A 20,289-nucleotide genomic window follows, 5' to 3' on the forward strand; every position below is an offset into this window, starting at 1 on the left:
GCCAGGACAGTGTGTGCTAGTAGTAGTAGTAGTAGTAGTAGTAGTAAGGATCCATGCTAAGTAGACATCTCTGTCTCCTATTCCTTTCTTGTCGTCCCCCCTTCCTCATCTACAGGGGGCAAGGAGACGAAAGGTGATGTAAGAGCATCCATGGGCCTGATATTAGTAGTAGTAGTAGTACTGCTTCTGCTCAGTCACTCACAATGTTGGGTTTAGGGGTGCCTCTCCCACTGCATGGAGAGAGAGAGAGGCATGATGGTGAATGTTTGCATGTCCACTCAGAAGTAAATCCTCCATTTCATTTTATGAGCACACAAGCAAGGAGGAGGGAAGCCTGTTGATTCAAAGCTTCACAACTATGAAGAAGCACAGCTGAGAAAGGGTGGGCACCTGTTGATTCAAATCTGCATAGGAGCACAGAGGCATCCTTTCACTGCTACGGAATTGAGCAGAAGAAAAATATTTTCAGAGCCCCATTGTTAGTCGCTATTTGTTGTGCATTATGGTCGTGTAACCAAGGATATCCTGTGTTTAATCCTGCCTATGTATCACAGGGGTTGTTGTTTCGCAGCTGCAATGCTGTGGATTTTGGGGGTGGGGGATGAGCAGGGAAAGCGGTGTCTTGTAGACAACCCCGCCATCACCCAACACATTGAGGAATCACTCGCCTAATAGGGAACCCAGCACAATGGCATGTTGCTTACCATCCATTGAATTAGCTAACATTGAGAAGCATATGTACCAGCCTTCACATATCCAGACAATGACAAGGAAAGAAGATGGAGAGGACACTGTATCAGCTTTATTTGCATCTGTATCTAAACAGTGCCAAGGTAGCCTGACAGTCTGCTGGGTAATATTTATCCTGCATTTGTGCTTGTTGAAGCGTCTATGTGCATTTGTAATGATTGTTGCCACAGAGATTGAGACTTCTCAGTACCTCTAATTAATTACTTAAGTAGTTTTCTCCCATCTCTGTGACACAGAGCTATCAGCATCTATTGCTCCCCTCCACTTAGTGCTTCTAATATTGCTTGCTTTACCTGAATAACCTACCAAAGCCAGCCACTTTCTAAGTATCACTTTTCACATTTGCAGGCAGGTTGTTAAGAACTAATTTGCATGGCTAATACCATCAAGACCACACAAAAAAAATTCTTTACCTCTGTTATTTCCACCTCCATCAAGATTAGCAGCAACATTAATCTGTTTCAAAATGGAAAGTACGCCATGTCTTGAGGACTGGAGGGGTGGGGGAACCTCCCTCAAAATCCATTTGACATTCACAATCTTCTGGGAATAAACTACCGGGGGCCTTGCTAGACCTGCCGGGATAAGCCGGCAGGGAGGCGGGGCGACGGCGTGCAAACTTTAACGCGCGCCGCCCAGCCTCCTAGACGCACAACGCGCAGGGACGACGGAAGCCCTGCAGCGCCGGCCATTTTTTAAAAAGTTTAAAGGGGCCACGTGCGCCCGAAGACTGCGGAGAAGGTAAGGGTTTTTTATTAGTTAAACCCCCCCCCATCCGCTCCTGATCCCTTCCTGATCTTTCTCTTCCTCCATGTCCCGTGTGTCGTCTCCCCTCCTTTTCCCTCCTTGTGTGTGTGTGTGTGTGTGTGTGTGTGTCCTGTGTCATCTCCCCTCCTTTTCCCTCCGTGCGTGTGTCTGTCCTGTGTCATCTCCCCTCCTTTTCCCTCCGTGTGTGTGTGTGCGTGTGTGTGTGTCTGTCCTGTGTCATCTCCCCTCCTTTTCCCTCCGTGCGTGTGTCTGTCCTGTGTCATCTCCCCTCCTTTTCCCTCCGTGCGTGTGTCTGTCCTGTGTCATCTCCCCTCCTTTTCCCTCCGTGCGTGTGTCTGTCCTGTGTCATCTCCCCTCCTTTTCCCTCCGTGCGTGTGTCTGTCCTGTGTCATCTCCCCTCCTTTTCCCTCCGTGCGTGTGTCTGTCCTGTGTCATCTCCCCTCCTTTTCCCTCCGTGCGTGTGTCTGTCCTGTGTCATCTCCCCTCCTTTTCCCTCCGTGTGTGTGTGTGTGTGTGTGTCCTGTGTCATCTCCCCTCCTTTTCCCTCCGTGTGTGTGTGTCCTGTGTCGTCTCCCCTCCTTTTCCCTCCGTGTGTGTGTGTGTGTGTGTGCGTGTGTCCTGTGTCGTCTCCCCTCCTTTTCCCTCCCGGGATCTTCCCAGCCGATGGGCACAGCGCTCAGCGCTGTGGCCAGTCCGCGGCTTTTTGTGGCTACTCGTGAGTAAGCGATTAGCCGCAAAAAGCCACGGAAGTCCCTAGACCTTCCCCAGCTCCGGCCTCAGGCCGGAGCTGGGGAAAAGGCGCGCCATAAGCGACTTCGCTTATGGCGGGTAAGACCAGGCCTCAGCGCGGCCTGTCTCCGGATTCCCCTGTGCGTCATCTGGACGCACAGCAGGGAAGCCGGGACAGAAGGCGCGCTAAGGCCTCGTCTAGGAAGGCCCTGAGTTTCCTTAATTACAGTTTGCAAACCATCTCTTTCAGAATTCAATTAAATACCCCACTCCACTTCCAACTTTTCTATCAAGGATTATCTAGATGTGGGTTTGGGCTTGCTTGTTTTGAAACTGTATTTTATTAATAAAATTAGTTATCCTACATTAAGCTGACCTACAGCTATCTATCACAAAATATATGTAATTAAGACTGCAATCCTCCAAATACTTATTAGGAAGTAAATCTCATTGAAATCAATGAAACTGACTTCAGAAAGATATAATCAGAATCAAACTGTTAAATTTTGTTTTGTTCTGTTCTGTTTCATACCAAGTTAAGCTAACTTGGGTGGTGATAGAAGGGGTGGGTTACACCACTCCTTCCCCCTCAAAAAAATTGATAATAGCTTTGGGACTCTTTCTACCACATGTAAATTGAAGTTTCCATACAGATCTATACAAGTGTTAGAAGCAAGATTTCTGGGCAGCTGAGAGTGCTAGGCTGCTCCATGAGAAAGCCAAACTTAATTTCCTTCCTACTCACTAGTAGTGTGTGACCATGTACAAGCCATCAAGAATATTAAAACAGCAACAACAAAAACCATCCAATCCTGATTCACTTCATAATCCAAATTTAATGTCATATTTTGTAAAACCATCTTGGCTGGGCCATTTGTTAGTTCTCATGAGGAATGTTTTCACAAGTATTTATTTATATAAAATATTTCTTGGCCTCCTTTCATGGCAGAAGCCCAGGCATTCAAGAGGTAGCTGGACAACCATCTGTTAAGGGGTGCTTTAAGGTGGATTCCTGCTTTGAGCAGAGGGTTGGACTTGATGGCCTTATAGGCCCCTTCCAACTCTACTATTCTATGATTCTACAAGGCAGCTTACAACAATAAAATACATAAAAACAGTTAAAATATTAAAAGCAATAAAAATATAAAACACAATAAAATAGCTATGTGAAACAATAAAAGCAAACAGTAAAAACCAGCAAGAACAAAGATGGCAATAGCAGTAACAAGAATATTCATATCATGAAAAGGCCATGATAAACTGAAATGTTTTCAAGATAGTTAGTTCACATTAACTTTCTATGGGTTGACTAAATGGCCTTCTGACTCTGTGGGTAGTATCCTACATTAGCCCTACATAGTGTAGACTTATTATTACTTATTATTGTTATTTATTACATTTCTATACTGCCCCACAGCCAAAGCTCTCTGGGCAGTTTACAAAAGATTAAAACATTAAAAATCAATACAGAAAATGCAAAACCATAAAATCATAAAAACAGACAGCATACAAAGACAACATACATTTAAAAACAACTTTGATCCCTCAGCCAAACCTAAAGATATATCTAGGATCGATTCAACATATGCCTGGGAGAAAAGTCTAGACCTGCGCTGAAAAGATAACTATGTTGGCGCCTGGTGGGAGTCATCGGGAAGATTACTCCATAATTGGGGGCCACCACTGAAAAGGCCTTCTCTCTTGTTGCCGTACTCTGAGATTCTCTCAGAGTAGGCACCCAGATGGAAATCTGCACATCTGTCCTACACCACATAGTGCCACAACAAATGTCTGGTGTCTGGATATATGTAGCACAAGAAAAATACGTATCTCAATATAAAACTGGATCCAGTCTGTACATGTGATTCTTGATTCCACAAGGAAATCCAAATGCAGAAGCTGCCTCCCTGTTTCTCACTCTTGCTAGATGATAAGAGTTTTATCACACAGGATTTTCGGGAGAACAAGATACATGGCTGCAAAGCACTCAGCAAATTATACGTGCTGCACAAATGAGTTATAGTGGTAATAAGGTATTTGCTGCCTTGTTTGAAACCACATTTCAAAATGTATGTGAAATTGAAACACAGCTTGAACTCCTACTAAGTGTGCTTACCAAAAATGCTGCTATGACATTAAGAAAATCAGAGGAATCTAGATAACCTATTTCCCCACCCACCCCACCCCACCCCACCCCACCCCATTCCATTAGAGTCTTGTCTATATATGGCCACTAAAAATGCTAACTTTCCCCCCTACCATTTTTCGCATGTCAGTATCAATATCCAGTGGAAAGGCCATAAGAGCTGGTAGATCAAACTCTCTTTGTTTCCTCCAGCCAATGCCTCCAAGTCAGGACTAAGGTGTGCCAGGGATGCTTAACCCTAATGTTGTACCCATTGTTGAGCTGAATAGAGGCCACTGTTTCCCGGAGCTGTTATCTCTTAGCCTGTGTTGGGGCATTGCTAGACCTACCGGGTGTTCTGTCGTTGAGGAGCGGTGAAAGCGGTTTCCTCGTTCAGCCGTGACGCCTCATGATCCACACCTTCGTTAGATTTGTGGTGGAAGTTTGCGCCAGTTGTGCTGCTGCCGCCTCGAGCACGGCTGCGCAGCCACACCGGCCTGATTTCTGCGGGGGGGGGGGTGGTTTCGCTCGCCGCACGGTTTGCGCAAGTCCGAAAGACCGCAAACAGCGTAGATGGCTTGCATAGCCGTCAGCGATGCTGCCGGCACCTGCGGCGGCGGCGGCGGCACCGGCAGTGCCAGCTGAAGTGCTGCTGCTGGTGTTGCTGCTGCGTACCAGCCCCCTCAGGCACCAGCGAGTGCCGGTGTTGAGGGTCAACATTGATGCGGTCACTTCCTGATGGGGGTTGTGGCGGGTGTAATATGACCCGAGGTCAGTCATCTGCATGGGCACTCTGTGCCTACATCTCCCATCATGCCTCTGAAGTGTCGGTGGCGATGACCGCCTCTGTGGCCTCCCCCCATCCCACGGAGCCAACCCACATCTGTGCGTAGGCATGGCAGCAGCCCAGAAACAGCTGTGCCCTCTTCCAGCTGCGTACCCACACCAACAGGCACACAGCCCTTCATGCCTGGACCGTCCCCCTCAGTCCCCGCTAGCCTTTACATCTTCGGCGCAGCGTACAGCACTGCCATTATGCGGCCGCTGTGGCCGCCCACCGCGAGGAGTCACCAACTTCCCATGACTGTGGGATGCCCGCCTTTCCGAAAAGTGACCCACGCAGAGGTTGAAGTAGAAAAAACAGGCGCACATCCCCCACCCATCCCCCACACACCCCCAGCAGCACACCAGCCACTTTTCCGGTCCTCCGTTCCTGCGCAAACTGTCACTGTGGGAATAAAAAAAAAAAGCTGCTCAGCTGCGCTGCCCCAGCTGGCGGGCTGGGCGCAAATGGCGGATGCGGCTTGACCGAAGCCGCTGGCCACTCCCCTTAGCACGCCTTTTCCTGACCAGTGCGGACCGCAGTGACCTCACATCCTCCCACACCTACTCCGAATTAGCGTGGGCCGGCAGGAAAAGGCGCACTAGAACTCACTTTTTTAAAGTCGGGAGAAAGAGGCTTCACCGCAGGATAACGACGGATCCTCGTGAACGTCATCTGGAAGCCTCGACGCGACTGCGGAAGGTAACGCGCGCTACACCCTCGTCTAGTAAAGCCCTTGGTTACCTACTTTACTGTTCATAGGAAAAGGAGCCTCTCTTAAAAGGTTAGTGCCCACGCCCAAGCCAAATGCCTTGGTAGTCACCTAGAGTAAGGTTGAAAGCTGCTCCCTTTTTCCTTATTTTTAGAGCTGCAATAAATGTGACTGAGCACTAGAAGTTTTTATAGATGCATTTCTTATGCCTATCTTTAATCAATGTTGCACTCATAAGCATCTAAGGATAGCTGTGGTTTGTCCAACCCAATTAATTTTCCTTTCCAGAATGCTTTACGCTCCTTTTTGGTGAAGAGCTTTTGGTGAAGAGCTGCTACATACAGAGCAGGAGAGAAAGACAACAGTATATACTTTGTAAACCACCCAGAGAGCTTCAGCTATTGGGCGGTATAGAAATGCAATAAATAAATAAATAAATAAAATAAAATAAAATAAAATAAAATAAAATACTTACTGTAGCTATGAAACCAATGGGTTGAATACAAAAATTTTCCTACTGAAAATGGGCAACAGGCAGAAAAGTGATTTTGATCAAACAAAAAAAGTGTGAGAACAGTCCAAGCAAAAATCCCCTCCTTTCTCCCATGTAGAAGTTGTCCCCCACCCTACAATAGGCTTACTAACTTACCTTTGAGCATTATCTGGCATTCAAGTAAAAGCCTCTTTAGTATAGAACAACAATCATGAACCAAACAGTCTATTCAAGGTATTTTCTTCTTCTTTTGTACTTACTCACTTTTCTAGATTCTGCACGAGATTGTGGAAATCTCATCTGGCTAGCTTTTTCTCATAAAAGGCAAACTTTTGTTTATGGTGTGTAAAAACAAAAACTTAAGCTTTTTTCTGTTATACACTGGAGAGGTTCTGGACCTTTCTTTCAGGGTCAGGCAAATGCATCCAGCTGAAAAAAACTAGGCAAATTCACTGGTCAGAGAGGAAGGCTGAAGTGCATTCACAAAAGGCAAACCAGAGAGGCAAGGGAGGTGAGGAAAGAGAAGAAAGGAACAGGTCTGGCAGCGACAAGAAAAATAGCAACAGATAAGGGCAGGCTACAAAATGGAATCTGTGAGCTGCAAATGATAAAGGCTGCTCAAAGAAAGGGAAAGTTTTATAAAGGCAGGAAATGACACATGAACATACAAGGGCAAGCCAAATGTCCCTGTAGTCCAACATCCTGTTTGTATCAGTGGCCAACCAGATGACTTCAGGAAGCCCACTAGCAGGGCATGTAGGCACAAACCTTCTCCTACTGTTTACCACCCTGCATACAGTCTCTGAACCTGGGTCTTCCATTTAGCTATTACGGCTAACAGCCATTGATAGACTTGTCTTCCATGAATTGGTCGAATCCCCTTTTAAAGCCATTGAAGCTAGTGACCATCAGTACATGTTGTGGTAGTGAATTCTATTGTTTAACTATGCACTATGTGAAGAAGGACATCATGAGAGAGGGAGAAGAATCTCTCTCTATCCACCTCAACACCATGTATGATTTTATAAGCCCCTCATTTCTCTCAGTATATTATTTATGTTTGTTTATTTGAAGGATTTAAATCTCATTCCTGAGCCAAGGAGGTTCCCAAGAGCAGCTTATATACAATACTGGCTTTAAGCAGCATTTAAGTAGCAATGCAATCCTATACCTGTTCACTCAGAAGTAAACTCCATTGAGTTCAATGGGACTTAAGTGTGTATAAGACTTCAGCTTATTCTTGTTCTTGGTGCAAATGAAAAATCACTAGTTACCCTAATAAACCTTCCCACACAGTTTCCTTTCTACAACATTAGAAAATTGCTTCACATTTCAGCTTAAGCCAACTAACAGCTAGCCCATATCTTATCACGGGAGAACAGAAAACTAAGGGCCTTACTAGATGAGGCCTTAGCACGCCTTCTGACCCGGTTTCCCTGCTGTGCGTCCAGATGACGCACAGGGGAATCCGGAGGCAGGCCGCGCTGAGGCCTCCTTCAACGCGCCATAAGCAAATGCGCTTATGGCGTGCTTTTTCCCCAGCTCCGGCCTCAGGCAGGAGCTGGGGAACGTCTAGCGACTTCCGCAGCTTTTCGCGGCACCTCGCTTACTCGCGAGGAGCCGTGAAAAGCCGCGGATCTGCCTGGCACAGCACTCATAGGAGCGCTGTGCCCATTGGCGGGGGGGGGAAGAGAGGGGAGGGAGAAGGATGGCAGGGTGGGTGGCACGGGGGAGGGCGGGTGAGATCGCGCCGCGCGCCGCCCGAGCAAGCAGCCGAGCGGCGCTTGCCTGGGCAATGCCTGGCAAATGCCAGGGATTGCCTGCTGAGCAAGCGCCGCTCAGCTGCTTACTCGGGCGATGCACGGCGCGATCTCACCCGCCCTCCCCCATGCCACCCACCCTGCCATCCTTCGCCCCCCCCCTCCGTTTTTTTTAAAAAAGTAAAAAAAAACCTTACCTTGTCCGCCGTCTTTGGGCCACACGCGGCCCCTTTAAACAAAAACAAAAAATGGCGGACGACACAGGGCTTGCGTCCTCCCTGCGTCTCCGCCGTCTGGAAGCCCAGGGGAGGCGCGCTAACGTTAGCGCACCTCGGCCCCGCCTCCCTGCCGGCGTAAGCCGGCAGGTCTAGTAAGGCCCTAAGTATCTCCCCTTTGGAGAGTAGTTTCCTTGCACATGGCAACAGAAGACTCACCAAGAAGGATAAAAACAATTTTTCTCCCAAGTAGTATTCTGCCACAGGAAAAGGGACATTATAGCCATGTTGGAATTTTAAAGTCCTTATTTATTCTGATTTTTGACCAACAATAAAGCTGCATTTTCAGTTATCAACATAGCTTGTAGGAATTTTTATCCCAAGCTACATCAGTTCCATGCTGAGCTCAAAGGAAAAGAACCATATGGAGAGAATAATAAGGCAATTAAATATCCATTAAAGAATAATATATCTGTGTTTTTAAGGAGGCAAGCTTTACTGATGGCACAGTATGCATCTATTTGGTTTTCAAGGGAGTAGGCATTCTGCTACATTTCGAAGAGTGGGTTGGAGTCTTGCATTGTGCAATAGATGTATCTTCTAATATTAATCTTGCTGTAGAAAAACATTTTGCAGAGCTGGACTTACCATGAAGCAGTGTGGAGCAGTTGCTTCAGAAGTGCCATTTTCCTCAGTTTCCTGACTCCAACTTTATTTTGAGAAGTTAAAAATGAATTTCAGCAGAACGCAAACTATGGGGGGAGGGGAGTGTAAGTATGTGTGAGTGTAACTGAGGCAGATTTTCTACTTCAGGTGCACAAGTGGCTGAGGTGGGTATTGATGTTCCATGAAGCCAAGAACAAACCCAGGAACATACTTTGTAGTTAATGAGGCAAGGTCAGAAATCTTTCTTCAGATAGAATTTTCAAAAGAAATCTCACTTCCTTTCCAAGGTCACAAATCTGGTTTTGTAAACCTCATACAATTTCCCAAGTAACAAAAGGGTTAGGCACAACTGAGTGAATTCCCCACGGTTCTATATTGGAACAGCTACTATGCAAAGTGACCCACAGTCTGGAGTAAGCAATGAGATGGCCAAGCTTGCAGATGATGCCAAATCTTCAGAATAGTGAAAACTCAATCAGACTGCAAAGAGCTCCAAAGAGATCTCCCCAAACAGGAAGAATGAGTAGCAAAATGTACATGAGATGCAATGTATCTCAGTGTAAAGTTATCTATACTAGGGCATCCCCCTCCTTCCTCAACATTATATATGCATGGACAGGATATAAACTGGCTGATGTTCAAGGAAAGAGATTTTTAGCAACTTGTGGATATCTCTGTGTAAACACCTACTTACTACCTGGCAGCAGCACAATATGCAAATTTCATAAGTTTTATAAGGACTGGAATAGCTATCCATGGGACATTGGTCACCCATCTCAAGAAGGATAGTAGCATTGAGACAAAAGGGAAACAAACATGATCAAGAGATTTGAAAACCTTTTCTATGAGGAAAAGCTAAAGTGCTTGGGGCTTTTTGGAGTGATGTTTTGTTTTACTAAATTATTATTATTATTATTATTATTATTATTATTATTTATATAGCACTATCAATGTACATGGTGCTGTACAGAGTAAAACAGTAAATAGCAAGGCCCTGCCGCATAGGCTTACAATCTAATAAAATCATAGTAAAACAATAAGGAGGGGAAGAGAATGCCAACAGGCACTGGGTAGGGTAAGCAGGCACAGGGTAGGGTAAAACTAACAGTATGATGATTAAAGTTTTATAAAAGTATGAGTGGTGTGAAAAAAGTAGATAGAGGATGTGCCTCCTCCCTCCCACATAGCAGTAGAACGTGGGGTCAAGTTGTATGCCCTGAAGCTAGTGTTGGGGTAGGGGAAAAGAAAGTTCTCTGAACTACACATAATTAAGCTATGGAATTTGCTACTTCAGCATGTGGTGATGGTCATTGAACTAATTTATGACTTTAAAAGATTAGATAAATTCATGAAGGATGGATTGCTGGGAGAGGGGCCCAATGGTGGGAGTCCGGCTGTGAGCTTCCTGGCGGCATCTGGCAGGGCACTATAGGAAATTGGATGCTGGACTAGATGGATTCTCAGTCTGATCCCACTGGGAACTTCTTTATTCTTATGCCAAGGCCATCGCCTTTCACCAGAATTCAGGTATGGAAGAGTGATCAGCTGCTATTCAGCCCTGAGATACCCATACCCATATTTACCCATAATCTGTTGTTACAGCAAGACAACTCACAGAGGGGAAGGCTTGCGTCACTTTACTTTTCATAAACTGTCACAATATTTCAATTATCAGATTCTATAACTAAGAACAAAAGTAGGCTAATGCTGTAAAATGCAAGGCATTCACAGGTTCCTTCCTTGCCGCAAGCTGATGATCCAAAATACATGAAAACTACTATTCACTCCTTCTCTATAGTATTGTAGTTGTGACTCCAGCAAAAACTTAGAATTCCTCTTCATTGGAAAAAGCCTCTGTCAGAGAAACCTGATTGCATCTCCAGGAGCACCAAATGCCAACCGTGACTTCCTTTCTCTTGCCAAGTATCATGTAGTGCGTGATGTAGTTCTTGACTAGTGGTGCACAAGAGTTTTGTTTTTGACTTGAATTTGCCCTGGTTGCACCTCTGAATGCAAATACAAATGTGAGGGTATTTTTTTGGGTGGGGGGGAGAGAGCCTGCATGTTCCTAAACTTTGAAAAAGTGCACTTTTTTAATGCAAGGTGTGTTTTTTTAAGTGTACTTTAAAATGAGCATTTTCTACACCAACAAAACCCCATTTTAGTCTGTAGAGGAGAAAATGCATATTTGGGTGTACCCTTGCAAAAAAACTGTTCCAAAATGCTCACTTTTCATGTTCAAATGAAAACAAAAACCAATTGTAATAAAAAAGGGAGCAAGGCAGACCGAGCTTCAAGGTGGAACTTGGGAGCACCACAGTGAGCTAAATGATTTTCCCGTCCCTCTTCCTGACTAGAAAGAATTTAACAAGGGGCACAAGCGCCACACAGCAAACTTTTCTATGCAGATTTTCTTTATGTATTATGCATACACATTAGCCTCATTATGCAAACGAACTAAACGATAGAACATATGCTCTCCTGACATCTTCCAGGATGGATGCAGCTCTAAGTGGAGGGAAAGGACAAAGAGGAAGGGAATGAGGCTCTTCTTTCACACAGTACTACAAGGCCCACCTTCTCCTTTCTAATCAAGCAACTGCAAGAAAGGGAACAATTAGGATCTCTTACTTAGAAACAGCCTGGAAACAGAAATTGGGGGAGGGAGAAGGGGAGGGATCATGTATCTGTTATCACATGCATCCTCTTTTCAAAGCAGATGATACCAGGCAATGGGAGTTATGACATTGGCCAGTATGGCCTGCATGGTATAAGAGAAGAACATCTAGGAATAAGCTAAGTTTACTAGAGTGTTCTGGAGTGGCTGTGTATCTCCTAGGGCCAAATATATATGCTTCTCTAAATGCATGGCTGCCATTAACAGATCTCTCTCCCCTCCTCCCCTCCCCATTCTACCCCCATATCACCTGGTAATGTTTAGTTAAATATGACATTCTGTAACTGCTCAACATTTCTCTTGCCAATAAAGCGAAGCAGGAACATGCTGAGTAGATGAACACATCACCTACCTGTTTTAACAAAGGGGAGGAAGTATAGGACAGCAAAGAGGGTACATTTAAGGAAACATCATGAAGTCAGCTCTCAGTTGAGAAAGGCGCCAGGTAGTCGAAGACGCATACACCACACAATGCAAAATCAAGAGAACCACATAGAAAATCAGCTTTTCATATACTTTGACTGCAATGGAAAGGTTGTATATCTAAAAGCTTCTCTAAAGAAAAATAACTGCAAACAGAAACAAGTTATGCAGGTGGTCTTGCTTAGCCTTCCCCTGGCATGCTAGTTTCCCATGTGCAGAATTTCTTTTCATGAGGTCACATGCAAACATGCACACACACACACATGTTACAATCAAGGAAAATCATTGCCTTGTGATTTAGTTTTTGTTTTTGTTGGTCCATATAAATCATATAATTTATAATAGGGGTGGGGAATGTGTAGCTCTCCAGATGTTTAGGCCTGCAACTTCCATTAGCGCTACCTAACATAGCCAATGGTGAGGAATCATGGGTATTGTAGCCAAAAATCTGGAGGGCCACAGGTTGCCCACCCCTGGTTTATACAGGTTGCAATGATGGGGCTTCTCGTGTTCAAAACTATAAACTCCTTGAGCTGGCTGGAGCAAGTCCTGGGAGCTATTTCTGCAAGTGGTCCAGGTAAAAGCAATGCTGTCAGCTGGGAGTGGGTATTATCAGAGTTTTGGCACAGCAATGATTGCATAAGAACACACTACACAAAGGCAAAGACTGCATAGTTGATCTGAATAGATCAAATGCATCACCCCTCACCCTACCCATCCAATCTAAGCAAAGCTCCATTGAATGATAGATACAGTTAGGATACTTTACCGGGCCCAAGTCCACCTATTCAAATAGAAGCAAACACTTCATCAGCTCTTAACACCCCCTTAGTATATTTTGTTCCAGGATTCAGGGTCACAAGTAAAACAATACCTGGTTTCAGATAAAGTCTCCTGCTACACAAATATCACAGTTATAACCCTGAATTATCACCTTTTTAAAAAACTGGGTGTCTGTTTTCTGCATCAAAAGCAGCGTTATCATGTGAAAAAATGTGTTCTTTTTTATCAATATTCTTACAGGAGCTCTAGTGACATTGGGCTGATGCACTTGACTTTCAGCTCTGCAGAGCCACATTTTAATCTTCATGCAGTGACAAAATGTAAACTGTCCGGAATCCATCACCCATTTTACCACCTCCCTAATTTAAAGTTTTCACTTCAAGAAATGTTCAGAAAGATAAGACTGGAAAGAATGAAGAGGAAGTTAACTTACTGAATTAAGATAAATCTGCATAGCAGGTTCTTGTGTTTTGCCAGGGCTTGAGCTCACAGCTGTTCTTGTACTTTGGACATCAGGGGTGGGGTGTGTGTGGGGGGGGGGGGGTGTGTGCGCGGGTGGGTTGGGGAGAATTTGGCATGTGTATCACCATGCAGTTCTGGCCAAAGGAGGAAACCACACGGGTGATCTGCCACAGCAGGACAAAAACATCTTAACCACAGTAGGACAGAGCAGGTCAGAGAATGCTCCCTGACCCCTATAAAAAGCAGCAAGGTGATTCTGCTTCTGGCTTCAGAGTATCTTTAACTTCCCCCACCTCCACTTGATGGGATCAGAGTCAGAATCAAGTCAGCATTATATCATCACAATGAAAAGCCAACTATCACCCTAAACTTGAGGTTCTGAGTGGCTCTGCAGAACCCAGGGCTGACACCGCTTGCTTTGTGGGTGGTGCAGACTATACTACCTTGGCTAGCCCTGCTGCCATCCCACTCGACCATGTACACATGGAGTGGATGACCACTGGCTGAGCTTGAATGCATGTGGCCAGTAGGAATCAGAGGCATCCATTGGTCACACCCAATTCTCCCCGCCCCAAATAAGCACTGTGCCCATAAGATGTGCCCTTAAATGAAGGGAAAGAAAGCTGGACTGGGGCACATTGGTAAGATATCTGAGATTAAAAGAGCAGGTGAAGCTGCAGGTCAAGACAGAACCAGGGCAGCTTATTGACATGCTTCCTGGACCCCCAGCCCATGCTTTTAATCCTCCCTCATGCTCATAGGCACCAAAATTAATACAGAGCAGAACTACATGGCAAGTAGACATGCCAGTCTGTCAGAATGAGGCAATTAGCCCAGGAGCAGAAACCACAATAGAGAATAAAAGTACTGAAGCAGTGAAAAGCCACTTAAGAGAAATGAAATGTCAAGTCAGTTAAGAGAGGCACTCCAGCCAGCAACCTCCAGTCTCCCACATTCACCACCGCAGCCTCCTGAGACCAGATGAAAATGGCATGGCAGCATAAGGGCTCCTTTTCATCAAAAGGAGAGAAGGAGCGTCTCTCTTTGGAAAAAGCTTGAGCAGTCCTGGCTAGCCACTGCTTTCCCCTGCCCCCTCTGTGTGGTTTCCTTTGAGCTGCAGTAGCACCTGTTGAGGAGGATCAAATGTTGCTCAGCTGCAGGCTAGCCGGCTGTTGAGCACTGCCAACAAGCTGTGCACCACTCCCAACCAATGGCACACGCTTTCAGGCCATCTGGACCTCTTTATGGACTGGGAGTTTTCTTCATCACAGTGCAGGAGGAGATGCCAGTACTGTCCATTACTCAGCAAACTATCCCTGGGTGATAAGGACATAGGACGAGCCAAATAGCAACACTGTTTATGCCCCTAGTATCACTAATGGCAGAGAAATTTTAAAAAAGAAGAGGGGGGAGGGAAGAAAGAAATCAGGCATGCTAAATTCTACAGAGGAGTGTCGGTTATTCATATTCCACTAAACTGTCAGTATGGGAAAAGAGGAAAGTCTGTGCAGTTGCTCCATTTCCCCATTCTCCTAATGCAAACCCCCTTCTGGCAAACTCATAATAACATGGAATAGGCTTTAAAATACAGTGAACTTGCACAGTGATTGGTGAATATCCCCAGCCCTCCAAGTCACTCTGGAAATAATTAAGGAAACTTGGATTATTTGGCCAAAATAATTTGGCCTTTGAATTGGACTGGATTCCTAGATGCCATCTACAGTGCCTCAAGCCAGCGCAGTGCCTGACATCATCTGTGCCCACCCCATCTTAAGAAGTTAGGGGAAAGGGGGTGACAATGAGCACTCACATCAGTTGGGGGCACATGAAGAGGACCAGTTAGGATCACAGGATCAGACTTTAACTTTGGAGGACTTTAGGTCCAATCCCAATTGGATCCAGGAATTGAGAAGGAGACACCACAAATCTAATGTCAAAAAAACCCTGTGTTGTGTTCATGCCTGTTCCCCCTGGCATTCACACGTGTTGGCAAGCTGATGCGAAACACTCACATCAGTGAGATTTCTTTTATTGAGGAAATCACACAGTAGACAAGCTTAATGGTTACAGAGTCTCCAAAACACACTTAAAGCTGAACGATGGTTAAGAAGCTCTAGGTTCTTTTTTCTGAAACAATCCTTAAGGCAAACACTTGGACAGGGGGGTGAATAGGGTGCACCAATAACAGCTTTGAGCTTCTCCAGACACTGCATACGCTGGCTCCTCAAAGGGACATGGCCAATCTCCTAAAACAAAGTCCCAGGAAAGGTTGCTCTGAGCCACCAGAGCCGGGCAGAGAGATCTGTCATGCACTTGTCAGTCTCAGTCTACCACTACTGAGCTGACCCTGTTACCACAACTTCAAGAAAGGTTAAGCCTCAAGCCCAGGAGTCCCATCCTTCTGCTAAGGACTGGGAACTCCTTGCCACCTGAGTCTGGGCACGAACACAGAATCCACAGCATATGCAAGTCCAAGTCTATGAAAAGCCTCACTACTTTTCATGGCACAGTTCTCAGATATCCAAAGTCCAAATAGCAAAGCGTCCATGTGCAGAGTGCTTTCAAAGTCCCAAGTGGAGATAGAATCCAAAGCAGGAGGGAAGTCAGACATTGCGTCAAGAGATGAAACCTAGCAAAGCTTTTTCAGCTTTGCACCAGCATATAAGGCCTATTCAAAGCCACTTGACAGACAGGTCCGCTGACCTGTAAACCATGCCCACATGCCAAAAGGGTGGGATGTTACAACCCACTTCGAAGAGTGGCCCCACCTTTTCCAAAACACTCTGAAGTTCCCAGAGAACCAGTTACTTCAAGGCCGATGCAAAGGAGTAAACCAGATACTCCCATGGGAACTCCTTACAGAGATAAGCTTGCAGGGAACATCCGACATTCTCAAACCATTTCCTAATAAATGTAACCACTAGGTACAAGGCTGGCCTTGTACCTATACCTGACACCCTGATTAAGGATTTCATCCCTTCACTCATCTGACATTAAGCTCTTGAGCTTGTTATTATGGCATATCCTTTGGCTGACTGTGAAAAGCAAGGTAAGTGGCAATAAAGAATGAAAGAACCATTTTCCATCCCATTTTGATGACTCCATTTTCAATTACCATTTCAATGGCTGCTAAGAAACACTCCAATTGGTTTTAAAAGGTATGCAAAGAATAGCCTCTGGGGCTATAGTATAGAGCTAGAGCTTGAGAGGCAAGGTTAAATTCCTTATTTCACCATCAATAGACCCCCTGCTTTATTTGGGGGTAACACTGCTTATGTGCCTGAGTTTTCTGTGTGCACAATTGGAATTAATGATTGTGAGCTGTACTCCAAATACTAAATAGATGTAGACACTGCACTGGTTCATGCAATCAAAATAAGCCTCCAGTTAAATAGACCATGGTGGCTTACTTGTTGTGAACCACGGTGTGTGCTGGGTGGAATTTGCATAATTACTATTCAGCCGCAGCTTATCATGTTATCTGAACGTAGGCAGCATGGCTTTTGGAGGGTTAAACAGCCCTCAAATAACCATACAACAGCCCATGACATGTGTTTTGGCTCACAACAAGACACCATAGCTTGTTTAAGCCATCATGGCTTGTTTAAGCCACGGTGCCTTGTTTTGATCATGCAAATTGGGAGTTCATCTAAATAAAGGTCCCAAGATGGTAAGGTTTACACATAACACCTTTGTTGTTGTGTTTGTTACAAGTGAAGTAAGTTCAGTTTTCCATCAATACATTTGTTAATACCACAGTCTATAATTTCTCATGCTGAAGTCTACAATAGCAGATGGTTGTTGCAACAACTACTGAGAATTGTTGCTACAGTTGGAGAGAGTTTCTAGGATTAGACAGGGTATGGCTCTTATTTTACCAATTAACAACTAATTTTGTCCAGCACACAAGACACTACTCCAGCCTTCCTCAACCTGGTGCCTTCCAGATGTTTTGGACTACAACTGTCAGCATTCACGACCATTAGTCATGCTGGGTGGGGTTGATAGGGGTTGAAGTGTGAAGCATCTGGAGGGTACCAGGTTAGGAAAGGCACCATTTTCTTATGATTTGGGTGCACCAACATGTAAATTCTTAGAATGATGTATATTAACAACAAAAGTATGCTAGCAAAAACATTACGCCTCATTGCACAACCATAAAGCTATCAGAAATATTCATGGTACAGAATCATAGATTCTTCATATAGAGACTCTTCATCTAATCCAACTCATAGATTTAAACTTTACATGACAATATGCACATCTGGAACCTTCTTAAAGGTCTCCAGGAAAGTTGCTTCTACAGCATCTCTGAGTAGGCTGTCCTTTGAAACTGTTTCTATATTCAGCCTGTTAGGACTAAGGATGTTATAGGACAAGATCAGGGTATCTGCCATCTCCATCAATAGCAGTCAGCTATTAGAATTCATCCTGTTTAGACAATAGTCCACAGCAAACAGTGATGACATAAACAGAATGTACTTTACCAGAAAGGCTCTGAAGGTCAGGACAGAGTTATATGGGCAAGGTAAAGGGGAAGGCATCTCTGAAGTCTAATTAGCTTGGTTCCTTCTTCACTCTGATTATTACCATGGTATTATTATCACCATGGGATCTGGGAGGATCCTTATAACCATTTAAAGAGGCAAATAGTAACAATACCCTCAGAGCTTCATCCACATGTGGCCTTTCTTCCACTGCTAACTGGACAGTTCTGTGCCAAATGGAACGTTTCCTGCCTCTACACACAAAATAATTAAGTTGTGGCACGGCAGCACTCTGTGCCAGCACTGCATTTTAGTTAGTACATTTCATATCTGGAGGGGAAAAGATACATATCCAGGCTGACTTACTTTCTTACATTGTTGTAAACTGCCCAGAGAGCTTCAGCTGTGGGGCGGTATATAAATGAAATAAATAAATAAATAAATAAGAGCTAGGACTGTTTTGGTCTTATTACTAAAGAACCTTATGTGCACATTTACTGAAGTGAGGGCTGATCTGCTAGTTTCCCCATAATGTTAGTTTTATGCCATTTATTCTGATATCTCAAAATCTATTGGACAAGGATCACTGGCATGTGTCAATGAATTGGACACTTCACACACTTCACAGGCCTCTAACAGATTTCCTTTCTATGGAATTGAATGTAACTGGCCTGGAACTGATTACATCTGGTCCATCTTCCTTGCAATCATCAGAGCTGGAAACTTGCTTTGTTGAAAGCAAAAACAAGTAGATGGTTAGAAAGAAGTGTACCATAGAAAAATGCTCGTAAGCGTTGCTTATGATTCCCAAGAAGGAACACCTCCTGGAGGGACAGCAGCACCCCCTGCTTCTAGAAATGACTAAAATGTTTAAAATCGTTTTGTGCGTGCCAGCAAATGGAGAAAATACTCAGCACCATTACATTTTGTGCCGCCATGTTTCTGACAATAAATTTCACGCCTCGTGTGGCAGAGCAGTTATGAGATTTCAGTCAATAACCAAAGCATAGATCCATATCTGCACATACCAAAAAGGAAAAAGAAAGAAATTCAGAAACAAAACTCAAAAAAGGCAAGGATTATATTATGATGATGATGATGATGATGATGGTATGTTAGCTAGGCCTGAATTAAAAAGGAAAGGAAGCATCTCTCCCTCCCAGACAGTACACATTTGTTTCTCTGTCTCTCCTTCTGTCTTGCACACACACACAGAGCCATGAGAAACAAAAACTGAAATGAAAAAATTCAAATGATGGGGTGTGACAGGTCTGTAGGTCTGAGACCTTTATCTCCTCTGACATCCTGAGTGCTATTTTTAATTACCAAGACACAGAAGACTGAGTCACAACATTAAGAAAGGACAGTGTGAATGCCAGAACGCCCAAGCAGGTATCATGGCTCTGGCTGTGTTAAGTGTCATGTAGCTGCATAGGAAAAGAGATCCCTATTAGAACTTTGCTTAAGGGCTATTGTTAGTATTCAGATTTCTAATACGTTACTTCTATTTGTCTCAGCTTGTTTGCATTAGCAATCCTCCAAGCTCAACATCAGGAAAAAGATCTGGAAAGAACTGTGAGGTTTACCATGTCAGACTTGCACTCAGTAAAAAGGCTCTCAGGAGAGTGCTCAACTTGGCTCACTGCTGGTTTTTCAAGCCCAACACTTAGAGCTCCATCCGACAAGCATTTTATTGCACGCTCGTTACTGGGCACTCACGGGGTTTGCTCAGGTCCCTCACATGATGTTGTCTGCCTCCTGCACTTCCAGTCCCTTCCAGGAGATGAACATGTGAACCTAAGGCAGGGTTGGGGAAATGCTATCAGCTGGAAGGCCAAATTAAATTTCAGTGAAGCTGTCAGGGTCACATTCCAGTAGGGAGCAGGGCCAAAGGGCCGAAATTCCAAAATATCAGCATATTTTAGTTTAAAACTCTTACTGCCATTATCTAAGGGCATGTCTACACCATACTTTTATCCTGGTGTCATCTCTAGATTGTCACTCTGCATCCAAATGACACACAGGGGATCCCGGGGGGCAAGCAGCACTGACCCTCCATTTTCCCAGGATAACCAAGACCTCGGTTATCCCAATTTTGCCCGCGGTCTCGGGGCCATTCCCAGGTTGTCCCTTCTTCCCCGTCAGTAGTGGGGCCGGGCATGGAGCTACGTGGGGAGGATCCATTCCCATGGGGGTGAGGCAGCAATTTTGCCATCCCTGAGATGGTGGGGGAGGGGTTGGGTGCGTTTTTATTTTTAACTTATCTTTTTTGCTCCTCTTCTAAAAAACAAAAGAAAAAGCAGCCGTGACATCCCTCTTTCCTTCCAGGACATTGCACGGCCACCTAGACACTGGGGTAGGATCACAGAAGCAGGTAAGTCTGCAATCCTCCCTCCTCCCTACCTCTACACCCTTA

At 44.8% G+C, this 20,289-nt stretch overlaps 1 protein-coding gene across 2 annotated transcripts in view; it reads right to left on the reverse strand.

Moving 5' to 3' along the window:
• Positions 1-20,289, reverse strand: part of CACNA2D2 (calcium voltage-gated channel auxiliary subunit alpha2delta 2) — a 639,662-nt gene that overhangs the window by 565,716 nt on the left and 53,657 nt on the right. The window lies entirely within an intron of this gene.

This window comes from Elgaria multicarinata, chromosome 3 (genome assembly GCF_023053635.1).
Source record: "Elgaria multicarinata webbii isolate HBS135686 ecotype San Diego chromosome 3, rElgMul1.1.pri, whole genome shotgun sequence".
Taxonomy (NCBI): domain Eukaryota; kingdom Metazoa; phylum Chordata; class Lepidosauria; order Squamata; family Anguidae; genus Elgaria; species Elgaria multicarinata.